This window comes from Cryptomeria japonica, chromosome 10 (genome assembly GCF_030272615.1).
Source record: "Cryptomeria japonica chromosome 10, Sugi_1.0, whole genome shotgun sequence".
Lineage (NCBI taxonomy): Eukaryota > Viridiplantae > Streptophyta > Pinopsida > Cupressales > Cupressaceae > Cryptomeria > Cryptomeria japonica.
Genome location: NC_081414.1, coordinates 551,287,387 through 551,308,551, shown reverse-complemented (window position 1 = coordinate 551,308,551; position 21,165 = coordinate 551,287,387).

Below are 21,165 nucleotides of genomic sequence, written 5' to 3'. Positions count from 1 at the left end.
TTCAATTTAATGAGTGGATGTACGCATTAGCAATTTATAAATTTAAAAAAGGTAGTTTCTTTTATATGATTAATCGTTAATTTAAAGAGATTGCTCTAATTATAATTGTAGCAAGCTTAAACTATTTAACTTGAATTAATGTGTTCATTTATGCATTAGTAGTTGAGAAAATTAGAATAAATAGGTTTCTTTCATGAGATTAGTCACTTATTAAAAAGGTTGCTTTATTATGTTGTAGCGAGTTAATTTAATAGTTAATTTAAAAAAAAAAAAATAACGAAATTCAATGAGTTATGCGTTCTAGAAAGGAAATATTTAGAGTCATTTGGAAATAGAAATAAATTAATCATTTTCTCATTTTGGAAAAAGAAAGTGGAAAATTTAATTATTTAAAGGAAATTATTTTAAACTTGTAAAGTCGATATAGTATAAAAGATTGATTTTTTTGGAAATTTAAATTTATCTAAATGCTTGACCCTGGTCAATAGTTTTGAAATATAATGTAGGCCTAAATTAATATTGAGAAATTAGAATCTAAAACTATATAAGAGATAGAAGCATTTTAATTTTAATTAGAATAAAACGAGTTAGATTTATTGAGTAATGGAAAAGAATGACTTCCATTTTCATTTTCTTTTATTTAAAAAAAAAAATGCTTAAATTCAAAATTGAAAATTAGGTCAAAAAAAGGGGGTTTCTCATTTTAACCTAGTTGTTAAAATATTTTGGGGGTTCTTCTTTTTGGGGGGCTTTTGGAGAAAAGAAAGGGGGAGATTTTGGGAGGATGGATTTTTCTTCCTACAGGTGGGCTCTTCTTCAAAAATCCTTGCCAGGAAAGCTAAAGGAGGTAGGTTTCTTGTTATCCCTTATTTCATTGTGAATCAAAAAAAAAATGTGTTTGTTTCTTCCTCATGAAATTCTGTTTGTTTTGAAAAAAAAATCCATATTGGTTGTGTTTTAGATCAAGAATGTTAAAAGGTTCAAGGGTTTTGAATAAATCCTGCCCATTTGAAAGTTTTCTTGGGTTTTTAGGAAATCATGACTGCTGAAAAAGAAAAGGGTTTCCCATTTTGTATTTTTGGTCATTCTGAAAAAATAAATAAATTTATTTCAGACCCTTGTGGGACTGTGAAAGAATTAAATGGGGATGTTATCTTGGTTTATATTCATTCCATCAAATGGGGTTATTTCATTGTTTTTCTTTCAAAAAAAAAAATCAAATATTAAAAACAATGGTAGGGAATGTAAAATCGAAATAAATTCGATTCAAAAGAATTTTTAAAAAAAAAAATATAGAAAAAAATAATAATAATAAAATAAATGTTTAGGCAGCTAGGGTTGGAGGGCGGAGGAGCTGAGGGCTCTACCCGCACCCTCCTCCCCATAGAAAATAGGGACCTGCAGTCACTAAGTGGGCCGCAGGGATCCATGCGTTCACTGTGGCCGCAGGGTAAAACCTGCGACCACGGTGGCCGTGGGGAAACCCTGCGTCCACAGTGGTCGCAGGGGGAATCCCTATGCCACAGTATGGTAGCGAGGGAGCTGGGCGATTTCCCACCTCTTCCATGTTGGAAGGTGGGCCCCACAGTGCCCCTTTTTTTTAATTATTTATTTTAGTTTTCATTTTATTTTAGTTTTAAATTTTTTATTTTTTTTATTATTTAAAAAAAAAAATATAATACAATAAAATAAACAATTTGATTTTAAAGGTAGTTTTCTTAAATATAGATTTAGTTAATAATTAATTTGTTTTATTAATATGTATATTTAATGTGAAGGTTAATTTATGTATTAATAAATAATTAATTCGAAATAGTACGTTATTGAACAATACTATTAATATATATATTTTTAAAGAGATTTATATATATTTATATGTTGAATAGTATTTAATAACTAGTGATTTTTTTAAAATAATACAGTATTCAGGAAACACATAGTGATTCTATCTGATCATCCTGAGAACTTAGAAATAGAAATCTAAAATGTATAAGTATTTTAAGTTCATCATGGAAATTCCGAAAAGCTCAAATGACATGCTAAAAAAAGATCATCAAAAATTTAATAATGTGTCGATTGGAAGTTTGGAAGAAAGTGATACCTTCTTTTAGTAAAATAAATAGTTTAGTTATTTCTTCCCCGATGATGTGAAATAGATAATGGAAAAGATGGCAATTTTATTTTATGTTTTCGCTTGTGTTAAGTACTAGCAAGGCTTTGATAGGTTTGTTTGGACCTTGTCATCTGCTTACTTGTGTTGCTCATAGCCGGTTAGGTCCCTGGTCAGAGTATCGTCAGTCAATAGAACTCGTAATTTCTTTGAAGTATTCAGTTGGATCCGCTTCAAAAGGGATCATTAAGTAAATTCCGACTGAGGTGTCTATTGTATATTGGTTGTGTTCACCTATGTGGCAAAGATGTAAAAGACTTATAAATTATGTATTCCTAACGATATTAATAACAAAGGGGTCTTGCAATTGAGTAGACCCGGAGATGTAGCCCTTTAGGGGTGAACTCCGAGATCATATCCGTATTATGCGAAGCCTTGTCCCTTTATTTCATATTATAAGTCATCATGTATGGTTTCTTTTCATAAGTGAATGGTGGGAATTTGACGAAGCTAAATCAAAGTGCATAAAATTATTCATCTTGATAAATGTAGTAATCAGGTTCATAAAACATTGTAAATTATGATTATGGATAAGTATTTGGTTTATGTTAATTAAGAGAAGTAATAGTTGCAAGAATCTTGCTAGGTTACCATTATTGTTTTAGTTTGATATAAGCTGGTAAATTGAACGAATGTGAATGGGTAACAAAGTTAGAATTAACGTCATAATTTCTAAGTTGAAATCTAAAGGATGAACACCATATAGGTATTTACTTTTTATCTTAGTAAATGAGTATCACCCTGTTAATTATATTTCACTATATTAGATGAATTTGTTTAGTTATTTAACAAACCCTACTTGTGTGTAACCTGTGTGTTCACACCTTGTTTTCACCTTATTGATGTGGGTGTTTTGGGAATAATTATAGGTGTTTTGTCTTCTTATTGAGGTCTTGGTCTACGATTTCTCTTACTTTGAAAGGGAGTCATATGTACCTTTGATCTTGACTTGTTTTACTCTTTTGACTAATCCATCTGGGTTGGTTGTTAATATCTTGAATCTAAAAGTATGGTATGTGCTTGTTTATGGTATTGATCGATTTTAATGATTGTCCACTTGAAAGACTAGTATGGCAAATGGTAATGCTTATTATGTAGTACATTGAGTGATTATGACTCTTCTTCTTCTCTCTCTCTAGTAAATTAAAAGGATTTGATATGGGTAATTATCTCTTATTTAAGTTTTCTTATTGCAAGAGAAAGGATGATATTTCTTGAGCCCTTGTGTGAGCCTCATAACGTTTTTGTGTTTTAGATTGTGAAAGGGATTGGTTTGGGAGTTAATTTTTGGTTAATGAGAGAAAATGGTATGTTTGCATTAAAGGGTTCTCCATGTGCTTGGTAGGAGTATTATAATTAAATCCCATCTTAAGTAAGGTGATTTAGAACCTATTAAGAGACACACCATTTAACTTGCTTTGGATATAGATAACTGTCTTATTGTGTTTCAGAAAGAGTAAATGAAAGACTTGTTAAATTGTATGCATTAAATGTGTAATATCTAGTAGATCGCTCTTCATTTACCTTCTTGTCGTATTATAAACTTTTGATGTTAAATTTGGTGTATTATTGTATTGTATTACGAATAGTGATTGTTCTCAAGAAGACTTGTATTACAAAAAAAAAAGGTTATTTGTCTTGAATTCTTGATTGGAAAACTAGAACATTATAGTGCAACAATAATGATTAGAAATGTCATGTTAGGTTGCTTTGGCACCCTCCTAAAAGATAGCAAAATGAAAACCATGCAACTAAAATGATAGAGTTATATACGAGCATATGGTGTGATCTTGAAGTTCTTGTGTATTCGTAGGAAATAGATGATTGTCCAACTCTTTTCATCCTCTTGCCTAAATTATAGGATTTGTTGTTTTGAAATACTATTTAGAATGCAGTGATTTAAGAAAAAGAATTCTTATAACGCACATGAAATTGTATGTTGCTTTGGGCTTCTAATTGAAAGGGGAAAGTTTTTCATCTTGGAAATGGAAATTGCATAGTTAGTAATGTGAATGAAAATGCTTAGGGGAAATTGAGAAAGCTATCAGAATGATGTTATTTCTTTGTGTAAATTTGACTTGCTGAGAATTTCAGTAGATGGGTCTAGAGTAAACTTTATTTAGTGATTCATGTGTAAAGAATAATTAAAACTTCCCTTAAGTATATGTTAGCATAATGTAAAGTACTCCCCATAAATGTGACTAAACCAGTAATGGTGCTATTTTGTGTGTGTTGTAAGAAACCCGTACTTGCTATGTTCACCCATGGGATGGTGAATTAATCAACCATGGGGGATGTGTTTGCTTATGAGTATGGGAAACCATACCTATCTATGTGGTGTTGCTTACTTGTTTCCTTACTGAGTGCCAACCCACGGGTTGTTGATAAGTCAGTATGTGAAGGGGTAGTAGTAGGAGTCACCATTCCTTGAATAGTATGAACAACGTACGAGTAATGTTGACATGAAGCGACTTTAGCTTCCCTATTCTAAGGAAAAATATAGTTTTGTAATGAAACTGTAACATAGGTGAACTCAATACTTCCCCTTGTGATGAACCGATATATGCGGTTCATGTGTGCCAGCCTAATTCCTATCCTTTATTTTGAGCATATAGATGACCGTTCTTGAGCATATTGATGGATTTTATTTGAGCATCTATTGCCTTGTCTTCATGAGAGGCGTGTAATTTTTCTTGCATAAGTTGCCATTTGACTAGTGTTGGTAGACTTGTGGGTAGACCTTAGTCATGTATACCTCTAGCTTACGATGGGTATCCTAAGAGGAACATCGCTATGCGGGGTGTGACCAGTGCATGCATTATCTGCGGGGTACACTGCCATGTGGGATACATCCATTGCGTGCCCTGTCCGCTTGGAGTATTGCCATGCCATGCTGAGACACAATGCGGGATGTAGTAGACATTTCCATGGGGCCTACCGATAGGTATAGGGTAGAGCCATGCTGTGTGACGACGTGATGCGGTGTGATGTCAAGGTGCACACTGCCATGCCATGCGGATGTGTGACTTGGCCACACCACATGATGAGCTACTAGGATAGCTAGACGATTGTCCCTTCCTTCCTCATTGGTGGCTAGCTGCTAGTCATGTAGTGATGTAATGTGCACTTATGATTTTCTTTTATTTATTTCCTTGTGGACCAGCAATTTTTTTTATTTTGACCTTGACAGTTTAGCCATGATCTTGCAATCTTGATCTTACTTGATTTGATGTTGCAAATCCAGAAATTGTTTTCTTGTCTTACTCTTGGAATTGTCAATTATTATCTTTATTTGTTTGTACTTTGGTGGCTAAACCGGTTTATCCTTGTTGTTTTCATATGCTGGTCTTGTGTTGCAATGTGAATTCCTCTCCAAGAATGTAGGAGACATTCTTGGATGAGTGTATACGAGGAAGTATATGTAGGGAACCTTGAGGATGGAGGTGTAGTACCCCTACCGTAATCGATCTCTAACCCTGGTTTAATCTTGATTAGTTTATCGTAATATTATGTTATAAGTCAGATGTTGATTTTACGCGTAGCTATTGATGTGGTTTCTCTCTAGTTGTATGCAAGTTATTCGGTGTTCCTATTTCGTGGTATTAACATCGAGCTAACGCTTTCATTAAATTCTATATATGTATGCATGTATGATCTTTGGTTGCAGGAGATTTCAGGTACGAAGTCGCATGAGTGCGAGGTTCGTCTTCACCTGGATTGCAGGTTTGAGTGTACCTTTTTAATCCTTAGAGTTGGATTAGGTGGTCGTAAGACCCTGGTCGACCTTCATCATGCTCAAGTGAGCATCGCCAGTCGTCGTCGGTGATCCCTTTTTGTTTGGGTTGCGAGTCGTCTGTTTGGTTGATCTTCTCAGTTTGCGTGCCTGGTGTGTTTGGTTAAATTGATTGATTAGTCCTTAGTAATTATCTTGATTAAATTTGCATTTGTGCATTGAAGATTAATGGGTTAAATTAATCTGGTTTCCGTTATGCGATTTTCGTTGTTATTGGATTTCTCGTTTCTAATTGGGAGTAAATTCGATTGAATGACTGATTTTGATTATTAAATGCATTATATTTATGCTGTTGAAAAAGAAAAGTCTTGTATTTTATCGCAATAGATTAATTGTATTCTGTGGGATTATTATTAGAAAGGTTAAATTTGATTAGATGAGGAATCGAATTTTGAATTGAAAAGGCAAGTTAATCTGTTGTGATTGTGAGAAAGGATTAATTTTGTGAATTATTTTTAAATAAGAATTTTTATTCCAAAAATGGAATTTTTGGGGGTCAACTCTTCCATATAACCCAAATTTGGGGAAAAATGGAAGGATGGACATTTTTGGAAAAGATTTTGGTTGGGAATGAAAATTGGAGGCTTTGGCAGCTGAGATGGGGATTCTTCAGCCGATCTTGCCAGGAACACGAGATCAGGTAGGAACCAACTCTCATTTTTAGTTTTTGTTTAAAATGAAAATGGGGATTTTATCTTGGTTTTAGATTTTCCATCGAATGCCATGTTTATGAATTGATTTGGTAGATTAACCAGCTTGGCTGGAAGTGTTCTTGAGGTGTTGTTTATCCCTCTTTGCTTTTGGGCGTTTGAAACCCTTGGGAGTTTGGAAAAAAGAGAAAACCATCAAGAAAACGTGATATCAATCTTAGTTTGTTTAATTCGAATTTTCATTGAATCAAAATTGCTTATCAAATTTGGTGATGGGCGTGTGTTTTAGTTTTCGGACTGTGTATATAGAAAATGTATTTTATTCGAACTGTGCGTTGGGGTTTTTGTATTATTGAAAACGAACTGTGTTTTAAAAATAAGGAAAATATACTTGTTTGCCCCTGTGCGTGTTTATTTTATTGTGGAAACAAACCGGGCGAAATTGTTTTAACGAAACCCTTGGGGTTGGAGGGTGGGGAGCAGAGCTCCACCCGCTCCTCCTCCCCTCTCCCCCCCACGCATCCCCTTTTTGCTTGCAAACCGCTCGGCTGCGGCTCACGGCGGTGGCCGCAGGGCGCCGTGGCACCTGCGGGCACCACCGTGGCGCCGCCCACGGTGATCTCCCCGCGCCTGCGGCTAGGGTTAGGGCATGGCCTGCCCTAGCCTGCACTGTAAGTGCATTTTTTTTGTTTAAAAAAAAAAGAAACATAGTTTTATTTAAAAAACGTTTTGTTTTAAACGTGGATTATTAAATCATTTTTTTTAATGCAATTTTTTTTGTATTAAAAAAAAAATGCATATGATTTTAATAGCATGTTATTGTATGTTGTTTTAATGTTGAGTTTAATTAGTTTTTTTTTTTAATCTTGATTAAGGTGGCATATAGTGTAAAGGTTAATTGGATATGGATTAAACTCATAATGGAGTTTATTAGTGAATTAATTATTCAATCCCATTTCTTGACTTATGCTCCTTTCCTGATTAAGTTCTAAAACTGTTAACTTCGCAACTAAATATCATTGATTATATTCTGATCGATCTTGGATTAATGAATCTAGATCCTGATCGTTGAAATAAGATGTAATTACTGCTTGATGATGTTAAATTTTATCGTAGAACATATCATTTGAGTAATGGTAAAGTAGTGAATTATTTATCGTTGGGCATTAGAAATTTTAACGATATGCTTTTGGAAATGATTATCTTCTTTTAGACGCTCTTTTTATAATTGTATCGGTTGTCTGAATTTAATTATTATGAAATGGTTTAAAAACTCATTGTGGCTTATATGTCTATTCTATGCTTGAACCTTGACGAGTTAGAAAAACCAAGAACAACTTATCCCTTGATGAGGTAGATAACTATTATCTGTTTTAGATCTTGTAGAAAACTTGATCGTTTTTAAAGTTTAAATCATTTGAGGAAATATTGTCTTTCCTGTTTACTGCCTTGTGAGTTTAATTTCTGTATTCGCCTTTAATTATGAGATGGCATGTTTTGCTTTGTTTAGTAGGACCCTGTCGTATGGATTGACTTGGGGTGCCTATTTTAGTCCTCGATTCGGAGTTGACTGTTGTATTGTGGTAGTGTCGTTTTGATCATATCCTCCTTGTGTGTGAGTCGAATGATGGTCGTGGTTAACCTTAGTTGTCAGGTCTCTAGTTAGAGTACCGTCAGTAAGTGATTACTTTTGAGTCGTGTTTGACCTGATGATTGTGTCTCTCTTCTTGAACTCCGTTCGTCTGACCATGTGTATTCCTTGGTTTTGAGTTCGTCTGAGTTTAGTCTAGTGTCATATGGGAAAGTGGCTTTTGATTGGGGGCCGCGCCCAAAGTGGCTGCTGGGTAACCCGTCGAAAGTGAGTCTAATAAGTGATAACCTAAATAGATTAGAATGTAATCTCTAATAAGATAAATGTGCCTCACACATGGGACGAGTGCTATCATAGATTCGACATGCTGTGAGAAGGCCTGAAATGGCAAACCATCTTCCTTGTCTTCACGAGAGGAGGTGTGGGTCCACATGAGGCTTGGATGGGCCGGAAGCTCGGATTAGGTTGCCAGGGTGACCCAGTGTATGGGACCGGGACCTATGAAGACTTGCCATGGTATCCATACCAAGTTGTGTGATGACACTTGTCCCTACGTTCGCTAGTGTGTTGTCATTTTGTCCTGTTAGGAGTACCTTTGTGAGTCGTCCTTTTGTCTCTGCCCTTGTGAGTGTCGGATTCATGTTAGACCTTGGGTAGTGATGGATCAGTTTTATGGATGCTCTTCTGGACCTTTGTTTTGGCTATGATTATGTTCAGCTGGATCCTGTTCTTCTCAAGGATCGTTTTTGTATTATTGACCGATGTGGTCGTTTGTATATTGTTCATATTTTGCCTTGATGGCTGGATTGTAATGGTGTAACCTCTTGTATTCTTAACCTTTATTAATTATCAGAGGGGTCTTGTAGTTGCGCAGACCTGGAGATGTAGCCCTTTAGGGGTGAACTCCGAGATCAGTATGGTGTTATGTGATGCATTCTCTTATGTTTCCTTTATTCAGCTTTATCATGTATGTTTAGCTTATGTTAAAATGGTTAAGTGGATAAATGGAATTAACTATAAATGCTTATATTCAGTTCTTCCTTGAATGCCATGTTGATCAAATGCGTAAGTAGATTAGATGAGAATCTTCCGTAGATGCTAGTATGTAATCATCTTTTAAAATGCAATAAAATGGAGTATGAAAGAATGTATCTTAGAGTAATGGAATCTATTCCGTTGTTGTTAGAAAACTAAATATGCTTGGAAAGATCTCTTTTGTTATGATGAAATCCTAGTGTATTAGAATGTTAGATGTATGACTTGTTAATTTTAAATGAAAAGATTGAATGAAGATTATGCATGGATCTTAATGATGAATCTTTGTTGTGATTTATATTTCCGTCCTTTGAAAGAAATTATCCTGATATTGAATTATCTCGTTAGTAAGATATTCAATTTTTGGATTAATTGTGTGAGTAAGTGAATCGTGAATTTAAGTAATCTCATTGGGAAACTCTTTAGGAGTTAGTTGAAGTCTTCCGCTATGTAATCTGAATCTTTGTTCTCTTGTTGCATCTTATGTGTTGTAACTTTAAAAAAAAAATAAAAATTTTGCACTCTATTCTTGCAATTTTGGCTTATCCCTTCGGGGTTTCCTGGCGGGGCATTACAGGAGGTATCAGAGCCCATGTTGCAAACATTGGGATCTCTGGTGTCGCGTGTGCCCTCTATTTGTGTGAGGTGTATCGACCTTATGTGTATGCTTGTCCTCCTTTTGCATGTGAGTGATTGAGCAGACCTTGTTGGGTGTGTAACGTGTGTGTTCACACCTTGTTTTCGCCTTCTTGATGTTGGTGTTTGAGTGCTTATATGTGCATTGTGTGCTTATTGATGTTTTGGTCTACGATTACTCTTATTTGAAAGAGAGTCATATGTACCTCCCTTTTGAGTGTTGTACTCTTTAGACTAATCCAATTGGGTTGGTCCGTGCTTGTCTGGAATCTGAAAGTGCAGATCGTGTTTGTTTTAAATTATGATCTAGCTTAGTGTTGTCCTCTTGAAGGACTAGTATGGCAATTATGGAATGCTTATTTTGTAGAAAATTAAATGATTATCACCATTTCTCTCTCTCTTTCTGGAAATTAAAATGTAGGAGATGTGTGATTATCTTTGATTTGAGTTTCTTGTTTGCAAGAGAAAAGGGTGTGACTTCTTGAACCCTTGAGTGAGCCTTATCTCGTTTATGTTTTTAGATTATTAAATGGGCTATGGGTTTAAAAAAAAGGATTATTTTGGTTAATGGGAGAAAACTGTATGTGTATGTTTAAAGAATTCTCCATGTGTATCTTGTAGGAGTAGCATGATTAAATTCTACCTTAGAAAGGTGCATTGCTATGCGGATAGTGGAATTATGTGAAACTGCTTGGTGTGTAGAAACGTTAAAAGGAGCATGTTATTGTAGCTTCGAGAAAGTATTAATGTGCTCTTTGAAAGATTGTTTAATGTGTTTTCCGAAAGATTGTCTTATGTGTTTCATTAAACCAGTTCGATTGAAGATTTATTTTAGCAAATGCTCCATTGAACTCGCTTTTGGGTATATATGATTACCTTAATGTGTTTAGAAAGTGCGAATGGAAAGCTTGTTTGATGTGCGTGCATTAATATGTTTTATTTGGGTAATAGCTCCTTGCTTATCTTTGATCGTAATGTGATCTTCTTTAATAGGTTGCAAATTATGATATGTGTTTGATTTGTATTATTTTTGTGAGTGTTCTTATGAGGTCTTGCATTATCGAAAAGATTGCTTCTCTTGATCCTTGTTTTGTTGGAAAACTAGAACCTCCTGTTGCAACCATAAATATTGGAAATGTTTTGTTAGGCTGATTGTCATCCTTCTAATCGGTAGCGAAATGAAAACCGTGTAATTGAAATGATAGGCTTATAGTGAGAAATTTAATATATAATGCAGCGTGATCTTGTTTGATCTTGCGTGTTTTGTAGGAAATGGTTTGGTTATCAAACTCTCTTTCCCTTCTCTTTGCCTAATCGTAAGAATTTTAGAAATGGTATTAAGAATGCATTGATTTAAATAGAATGTTTATAAAACATGTGAAATCGTGTGTTTGCTTTTGGCTTCATAGGGATAGATGAGAGTCTTAAGCTTTAGAAATGAATTTGCTTAGCTAGTAATTTAATTATGAATGCTTAGTGAGATTCGAGAAAGATATAGGAATGATGTCATTTCCTTATATAATTGTGAATTGTTAATAATTTCAGTACTTGAATCTAGAGTAAACTTGATTCAGTTATTTATGTAGAAAGCATAATTAAAATCTTCCTTGAATAGATGTTAGCGTACTGAAAAGTATTCCCCGTATATGTGACTAAACCAGTACTGGTGTAATTGTGTGTATTGTAAGAAACCAGTGCTTATCTTATGTGCCCATGGATTGGTGAAGTAATCAACCATGGAGGATATGTTGCTTATGAGTATGGGAAACCATACTGTTTATGTGATGTTGTTTATTTGTTTTCCTATTGAGTACCAAACCTCGGGTTGTGGGTAACTCAGTATGTTAAGGGGTAGTATTCGAAGCAACCGTTCCTTGAATAGTATGAATTGGCGTACGAGTAATGTCGGCACGAAGCGACTTTAGCTTCTCTACTTCGAGGAATGATATAGTTGTACTACTAAACTGTATCAAGGTGTACTCAATACTTTCCCTTTGATGAACCTATTTATAGGTTTATGTGTGTCAGCCTATTCCTCTTCCTTATTTTAGCAGTTTGGTTGGTGATTCTTGTGTATAGTGATGGTATGATTTGGAGGATCCTTTGCCTTGTCTTCATGAAAGGTAGGTTTATTCACATGTGCTGCCAGTTAGTTGGTGTTGGTGGGCATGTGGGTGGACCATAGTCATGTATACCTCTGACTTACGACGAGTATCCTTCTAGATACGTCGCTATGCGGGATGTGGCTTGCGCGTGCTTTTTCCGCGAGGTGCACTACCATGCGGGATACGTCCATTGTGTGTTTTCTCCACTTGGGGTATTGCCATGCCACGTGACGACGTGATGCGGGGTGATGTCGAGGTGCATACCGCCATGCCATGTGGATAGTGTGACTATGTCGCACCACATGATGAGCTATTGCAATAGCTAGTCAGTTGTTCCTTCCTTCCTCGTTGGTGGCTAGATGCTAGTCACACAGTGCTGTTATGTGCAGTTGTGATATTCTTTATATTTCTTTGGGGATCAGCAGTTTATTTTACTTTGATTTTGAAGGTTTGGCCACGATCTTGTGATCTTTTGCACTTTGATTTGGTGTTGCAATTCCGGATTATTTTCTTACCTTATTGTTGGAATTGATGATTTATTATCTTTATTCATCTGTACTTTGGTGGCTAAACTGGTTTATCCTTATTGTTTTCGGATGCTAGTCTTGTGTCGAGATGTGAAATTCCTCTCCAAGGATGTATGATACGGAATTGGTAGAGTGTGTGCGAGGAAGTTGATATAGGGAACCGTGAGGATAGGGGGTATGTGAGGCTGTGACGCAGCTAGTACCCACTACCTACCTATGTGTGGTGACTATCTCTTGGAGGCTAACCACCTTGTTCAACAAGGGATATTCACAAAGGCCTTGTATGGAAGGTAGCACCGCTATGGTGTGCCTAGCACCATCGAGTCCTTGAGTGAGATATTGGATTTTTTATGATCATATTGTTGTTCCAAGATCAGGCATAGAGATGTTGATCGTGCATGTTATCCTTGACCAAGCATTAGACATGCTCACATGTGGCCTTTTCTATTATGCATTCCAGTTATGGGGATGGTTATTATTTGTATCATGGAGTAAATTGTGTTAACTTGTCACTATGTTATGGGACATAGTCATTGGAAAGGTTTTCTTATGCCTGGCAAGTGTAACAATTGAGTTATTTTTGTTGCTCTTATTTCATGAAAGTAATCTGGTTGTAGAAATTGATATTTTGAGCTAGTTCTATGTTATTAAATCTTATGATAAAGATGGATTGGTAAAGGAAATTGATCATTATGGCATGTTTTCTTGTCATTTTTGGTCGATGATTATGGTAATTGTTGGTTACCTCTTTGTAATGCTTTATTTTGGTGTACTGAAAGGAAGAAAATTCTTGTTTCTCTGCTATGATTGTGGATAATTCCTAGAATATTGTAAGGAATGTATGGTTTTAGATGTATCTTGCCAATGGATAATGGCGTTTGTAAAGGATTTTGCAATTATATTTTATTTATTTATGGAAAGATTTCTATGTGCAATTTGATCCTTGTTGAATGAGTTTCAGGGCTGATGCATACGACATGTTCTTCATCTAGCCTTACGACTTCCAGGAGTAAGTCGGAACCTAGGGGGGGAGAATGTAGTACCCCTACCGTAATCGATCTCTAACCCTGGTTTAATCTTGATTAGTTTATCATAATATTATGTTATAAGTCAGATGTTGATTTTACGCGTAGCTATTGATGTGGTTTCTCTCTAGTTGTATGCAAGTTATTCGGTGTTCCTATTTCGTGGTATTAACATCGAGCTAATGCTTTCATTAAAATCTATATATGTATGCATGTATGATCTTTGGTTGCAGGAGATTTCAGGTACGAAGTCGCATGAGTGCGAGGTTCGTCTTCACCTGGATTGCAGGTTTGAGTGTACCCTTTTAATCCTTAGAGTTGGATTAGGTGGTCGTAAGACCCTGGTCAACCTTCGTCGTGCTCAAGTGAGCATCGCCAGTTGTCGTCGGTGATCCCTTTTTGTTTGGGTTGCAAGTCATCTGTTTGGTTGATCTTCTCAGTTTGCGTGCCTGGTGTGTTTGGTTAAATTGATTGATTAGTCCTTAGTAATTATCTTGATTAAATTTGCGTTTGTGCATTGAAGATTAATGGGTTAAATTAATCTGGTTTCCATTATGCGATTTTCGTTGTTATTGGATTTCTTGTTTCTAATTGGGAGTAAATTCGATTGAATGACTGATTTTGATTATTAAATGCATTATATTTATGCTTATGAAAAAGAAAAGTCTTGTATTTTATCGCAATAGATTAATTGTATTCTATGGGATTATTATTAGAAAGGTTAAATTTGATTAGATGAGGAATCGAATTTTGAATTGAAAAGGCAAGTTAATTTGTTGTGATTGTGAGAAAGGATTAATTTTGTGAATTATTTTTAAATAAGAATTTTTATTCCAAAAATGGAATTTTTGGGGGTCAACTCTTCCATATAACCCAAATTTGGGGAAAAATGGAAGGATGGACATTTTTGGAAAAGATTTTGGTTGGGAATGAAAATTGGAGGCTTTGGCAGCTGAGATGGGGATTCTTCAGCCGATCTTGCCAGGAACGCGAGATCAGGTAGGAACCAACTCTCATTTTTAGTTTTTGTTTAAAATGAAAATGGGGATTTTATCTTGGTTTTAGATTTTCCATCGAATGTCATGTTTATGAATTGATTTGGTAGATTAACCAGCTTGGCTGGAAGTGTTCTTGAGGTGTTGTTTATCCCTCTTTGCTTTTGGGCGTTTGAAACCCTTGGGAGTTTGGAAAAAAGAGAAAACCATCAAGAAAACGTGATATCAATCTTAGTTTGTTTAATTCGAAATTTCATTGAATCGAAATTGCTTATCAAATTTGGTGATGGGCGTGTGTTTTAGTTTTCGGACTGTGTATATAGAAAATGTATTTTATTCGAACTGTGCGTTGGGGTTTTTGTATTATTGAAAACGAACTGTGTTTTAAAAATAAGGAAAATATACTTGTTTGCCCCTATGCGTGTTTATTTTATTGTGGAAACGAACCGGGCGAAATTGTTTTAACGAAACCCTTGGGGTTGGAGGGCGGGGAGCGGAGCTCCACCCGCTCCTCCTCCCCTCTCCCCCCCACGCGTCCCCTTTTTGCTTGCAAACCGCTCGGCTGTGGCTCACGACAGTGGCCACAGGGGCCGTGGTGGCCGCAGGGCGCCGTGGCACCTACGGGCACCACCGTGGCGCCGCCCATGGTGATCTCCCCGCGCCTGCGGCTAGGGTTAGGGCACGGCCCGCCCTAGCCTGTGCTGTAAGTGCATTTTTTTTGTTTAAAAAAAAAAGAAACATAGTTTTATTTAAAAAGCGTTTTGTTTTAAACGTGGATTATTAAATCGTTTTTTTTAATGCAATTTTTTTTGTATTAAAAAAATAATGCATATGATTTTAATAGCATGTTATTGTATGTTGTTTTAATGTTAAGTTTAATTAGTTTTTTTTTTTAATCTTGATTAAGGTGGCATATAGTGTAAAGGTTAATTGGATATGGATTAAACTCATAATGGAGTTTATTAGTGAATTAATTATTCAATCCCATTTCTTGACTTATGCTCCTTTCCTGATTAAGTTCCAAAACTGTTAACTTCGCAACTAAATATCATTGATTATATTCTGATCGATCTTGGATTAATGAATCTAGATCCTGATCGTTGAAATACGATGTAATTACTGCTTGATGATGTTAAATTTTATCGTAGAACATATCATTTGAGTAATGGTAAAGTAGTGAATTATTTATCGTTGGGCATTAGAAATTTTAACGATATGCTTTTGGAAATGATTATCTTCTTTTAGACGCTCTTTTTATAATCATATCGGTTGTTTGAATTTTATTATTATGAAATGGTTTAAAAACTCATTGTGGCTTATATGTCTGTTCTATGCTTGAACCTTGATGAGTTAGAAAAACCAAGAACAACTTATCCCTTGATGAGGTAGATAACTGTTATCTGTTTTAGATCTTGTAGAAAACTTGATCGTTTTTAAAGTTTAAATCATTTGAGGAAATATTGTCTTTCTTGTTTACTGCCTTGTGAGTTTAATTTCTGTATTCGCCTTTAATTATGAGATGGCATGTTTTGCTTTGTTTAGTAGGACCCTGTCGTATGGATTGACTTGGGGTGCCTGTTTTAGTCCTCGATTCGGAGTTGACTCTTGTATTGTGGTAGTGTTGTTTTGATCATATCCTCCTTGTGTGTGAGTCGAATGATGGTCGTGGTTAACCTTAGTTGTCAGGTCTCTAGTTAGAGTACCGTCAGTAAGTGATTACTTTTGAGTCGTGTTTGACCTGATGATTGTGTCTCTCTTCTTGAACTCCATTCGTCTGACCATGTGTATTCCTTGGTTTTGAGTTCGTCTGAGTTTAGTCTAGTGTCGTATGGGAAAGTGGCTTTCGATTGGGGGCCGCGCCCAAAGTGGCTGCTGGGTAACCCGTCGAAAGTGAGTCTAATAAGTGATAACCTAAATAGATTAGAATGTAATCTCTAATAAGATAAATGTGCCTCACACATGGGATGAGTGCTATCATAGATTCGACATGCTGTGAGAAGGCCTGAAATGGCAAACCATCTTCCTTGTCTTCACGAGAGGAGGTGTGGGTCCACATGAGGCTTGGATGGGCCGGAAGCTTGGATTAGGTTGCCAGGGTGACCCAGTGTATGGGACTGGGACCTATGAAGACTTGCCATGGTATCCATACCAGGTTGTGTGATGACACTTGTCCCTACGTTCGCTAGTGTGTTGTCGTTTTGTCCTGTTAGGAGTACCTTTGTGAGTCATCCTTTTGTCTCTGCCCTTGTGAGTGTCGGATTCATGTTAGACCTTGGGTAGTGATGGCTCAGTTTTATGGATGCTCTTCTGGACCTTTGTTTTGGCTGTGATTATGTTCAGCTGGATCCTGTTCTTCTCAAGGATCGTTTTTGTATTATTGACCGATGTGGTCGTTTGTATATTGTTCATATTTCGCCTTGATGGCTGGATTGTAATGGTGTAACCTCTTGTATTCTTAACCTTTATTAATTATCGGAGGGGTCTTGCAGTTGCGCAGACCCGGAGATGTAGCCCTTTAGGGGTGAACTCCGAGATCAGTATGGTGTTATGTGATGCATTCTCTTATGTTTCCTTTATTCAGCTTTATCATGTATGTTTAGCTTATGTTAAAATGGTTAAGTGGATAAATGGGATTAACTATAAATGCTTATATTCAGTTCTTCCTTGAATGCCATGTTGATCAAATGCGTAAGTAGATTAGATGAGAATCTTCCGTAGATGCTAGTATGTAATCATCTTTTAAAATGCAATAAAATGGAGTATGAAAGAATGTATCTTAGAGTAATGGAATCTATTCCGTTGTGGTTAGAAAACTAAATATGCTTGGAAAGATCTCTTTTGTTATGATGAAATCCTAGTGTATTAGAATGTTAGATGTATGACTTGTTAATTTTAAATGAAAAGATTGAATGAAGATTATGCATGGATCTTAATGATGAATCTTTGTTGTGATTTATATTTCCGTCCTTTGAAAGAAATTATCCTGATATTGAATTATCTCGTTAGTAAGATATTCAGCTTTTGGATTAATTGTGTGAGTAAGTGAATCGTGAATTTAAGTAATCTCATTGGGAAACTCTTTAGGAGTTAGTTGAAGTCTTCCACTATGTAATCTGAATCTTTGTTCTCTTGTTGCATCTTATGTGTTGTAACTTTAAAAAAAAAATAAAAAATTTGCACTCTGTTCTTGCAATTTTGGCTTATCTCTTCGGGGTTTCCTGGCGGGGCATTACAGGAGGTATGTGAGGCTGTGAGATAGCTAGGATCCACTACCTACCTATGAGTGGTGACTATCTCTTGGAGGCTAAACACCTTACACAACAAGGGATATTCACGAGGGACTTGTATGGAAGGTAGCACCGCTATGGTGTACCCTAGCACCATCAAGCCCTTGAGTGAGATGTTGGATATTTGTTGATCATGTATTTGTTTTGAGAGCTGACATAGAGATGAGGCTCATGTATGTTACCTTTGACCGAGCATTAGATATGCTCACATGTGGCCTTTTGTGTTGTACAAACATGTCTTGTGGATGGATATTATGTGCAATCATGGATTAAATGGTATTAACTTGTCACTATGTTATGGGGCATAGTCATTGGAAAGGTTCTTGTATGTCTGAAAAGTGTAAACAATTGAGTTCTTGCATTGCTCTTATTTGTTGAAAGTTAACTTGGTTGTAGAAATTGATATTTGAAGCTAGTTCTATGCGATAAAGTTTTGTGAAAGAGATGAATTAGTGAAAGAAATTGACCTTGAGGGCATATTTTCTTGTCATGTTTGATAAATGAGTATGATAACTGTGTCTATATATTTTAATTGCTTTAATTTGGTGTAATAGAATGGGAAAATTCTTGTTTCTCTACTATGATTGTGTGTAAATTCTAGAATATTTTAAGATGTGAATGATGTTAGATGCATTCTATTAATGGATAATGACATTTGTAGAAGATTTATAAATAATGTTCTAAAATGTTGACAAAACAGTTGTTTGTGCAAATTGATAATTGCTAATTGAGTTTAAGGACTAATACGTGTTGTATGACTTCCGTTTAGCCTTGCGACTTCCAGCAATAAGTCGGAGCCTAGGGGGGGAGAATGTAATGCCCCTACCCTAGTCAGACTTGTAAAACCCGTTTGACCTTGGTTGACTTCCTATGTGGCATTTTTGAATGGTTGGTTAACCGTGATGCAAGGTTGTAGATTAGATAATTTAAAAAATTGTGCATACCTATTATTGTGCTTTTGCATCGATTCTTTTGTAAATGTAATGGTTTCCTAATTTTTGTGATAAATCTTGAGCTAACGCCTTGATTGAATATGTATATGTATATGTATTCTTGCGTGATTCATGGGTGTAGGAGATTGTAGGTACAACACCTCCTAGGGTGAGGTTCATCTCCTTCGGGATTCCCAGGGTTGAGTATACCTCCTCCATCCTTAGAGTTCGGATTTGGGGGTCATAAACCTCTCGTCTTGCCTTAGCCATGGTCAGGTGAGTGTTGTGTGTGGTCTATAGGTTTTTTTTCTTTTCATTGGGTTTGCGTGCCTTGTGTGGGGTAAGCGGAGTTTGTTATCCTAAGTATTTAATTCAATTTAATGAGTGGATGTATGCATTAGCAATTTATAAATTTAAAATAGGTAGTTTCTTTTATATGATTAATCGTTAATTTAAAGAGATCGCTCTAATTATAATTGTTGCAAGCTTAAACTATTTAACTTGAATTAATGTGTTCATTTACGCATTAGTAGTTGAGAAAATTAGAATAAATAGGTTTCTTTCATGAGATTAGTCACTTATTAAAAAGGTCACTTTATTATGTTGTAGCGTGTTAATTTAATAGTTAATTTAAAAAAAAAAAATGAAATTCAATGAGTTATGCATTCTAGAAAGGAAAGATTTAAAGTCTTTTGGAAATAGAAATAAATTAATCATTTTCGCATTTTGGAAAAAGAAAGTGGAAAATTTAATTATTTAAAGGAAATTATTTTTAAACTTGTAAAGTCGATATAGTATAAAAGATTGATTTTTTTGGAAATTTAAATTTATCTAAATGCTTGACCCTGGTCAATAGTTTCGAAATATAATGTAGGCCTAAATTAATATTGAAAAATTAGAATTTAAAACTATATAAGAGATAGAAGCATTTTAATTTTAATTAGAATAAAACGAGTTAGATTTATTGAGTAGTGGAAAAGAATGACTTCGATTTTCATTTTCTTTTAATTTAAAAAAAAAAGGCTTAAATTCGAAATTGAAAATTAGGTCAAAAAAAGGGGGTTTCTCATTTTAACCTAGTTGTTGAAATATTTTGGGGGTTCTTCTTTTTGGGGGGCTTTTGGAGAAAAGAAAGGGGGAGATTTTGGGAGGATGGATTTTTCTTCCTACAGGTGGGCTCTTCTTCAAAAATCCTTGCCAGGAAAGCTAAAGGAGGTAGGTTTCTTGTTATCCCTTATTTCATTGTGAATAAAAAAAAAATGTGTTTGTTTCTTCCTCATGAAATTCTGTTTGTTTTGAAAAAAAAATCCATATTGGTTGTGTTTTAGATCAAGAATGTTAAAAGGTTCAAGGGTTTTGAATAAATCCTACCCATTTGAAAGTTTTCTTGGGTTTTTAGGAAATCATGACTGCTGGAAAAGAAAAGGGTTTCCCATTTTGTATTTTTGGTCATTCTGAAAAAAATAAATAAATAAATAAATTTATTTCAGACCCTTGTGGGACTGTGAAAGAATTAAATAGGGATGTTATCTTGGTTTATCTTCATTCCATCAAATTGGGTTATTTCATTGTTTTTCTTTCAAAAAAAAAAATCAAATATTAAAAAGAATGTTAAGGAATGTAAAATCGAAATAAATTCGATTCAAAAGAATTTTTTTAAAAACAATATAGAAAAAAAAATAATAATAAAATAAATGTTTAAGCGGTGAGGGTTGGAGGGCGGAGGAGCCGAGGGCTCTACCTCCACCCTCCTCCCCACAGGAAACAGGGACCTGCAACCACTAAGTGGGCCGCAGGGATCCCTGCGTTCATTGTGGCCGCAGGGTAAAACCTGCGACCACGGTGGCCGTAGGGAAACCTTGCATCCACAGTGGCCGCAAGGGGAATCCTTGTGCCACAGTATGGTAGCGAGGGAGCTGCGGGATTTCCCACCTCTTCCAAGTTGGAAGGTGGGCCCCGCAGTGCCCCTTTTTTTTAATTATTTATTTTAGTTTTCATTTTATTTTAGTTTTAAATTTTTTTTTTTTATTATTATTTAAAAAAATATATATAATACAATAAAATAAACAATTTGATTTTAAAGGCAGTTTTCTTAAATATAAATTTAGTTAATAATTAATTAGTTTTATTAATATATATATTTAATGTGAAGGTTAATTTATGTATTAATAAATAATTAATTCGAAATCGTACGTTATTGAACAATAGTATTAATATATATATTTTTAAAGAAATTTATATATATTTATATGTTGAATACTATTTAATAACTAGTGATTTTATTTAAATAATACAGTATTCAGGAAACACATAGTGATTCTATCTGATCATCCTGAGAACTTAGAAACATAAATCTAAAATGTATAAGTATTTTAAGTTCGTCATGGAAATTCCGAAAAGCTCAAATGACATGCTAAAA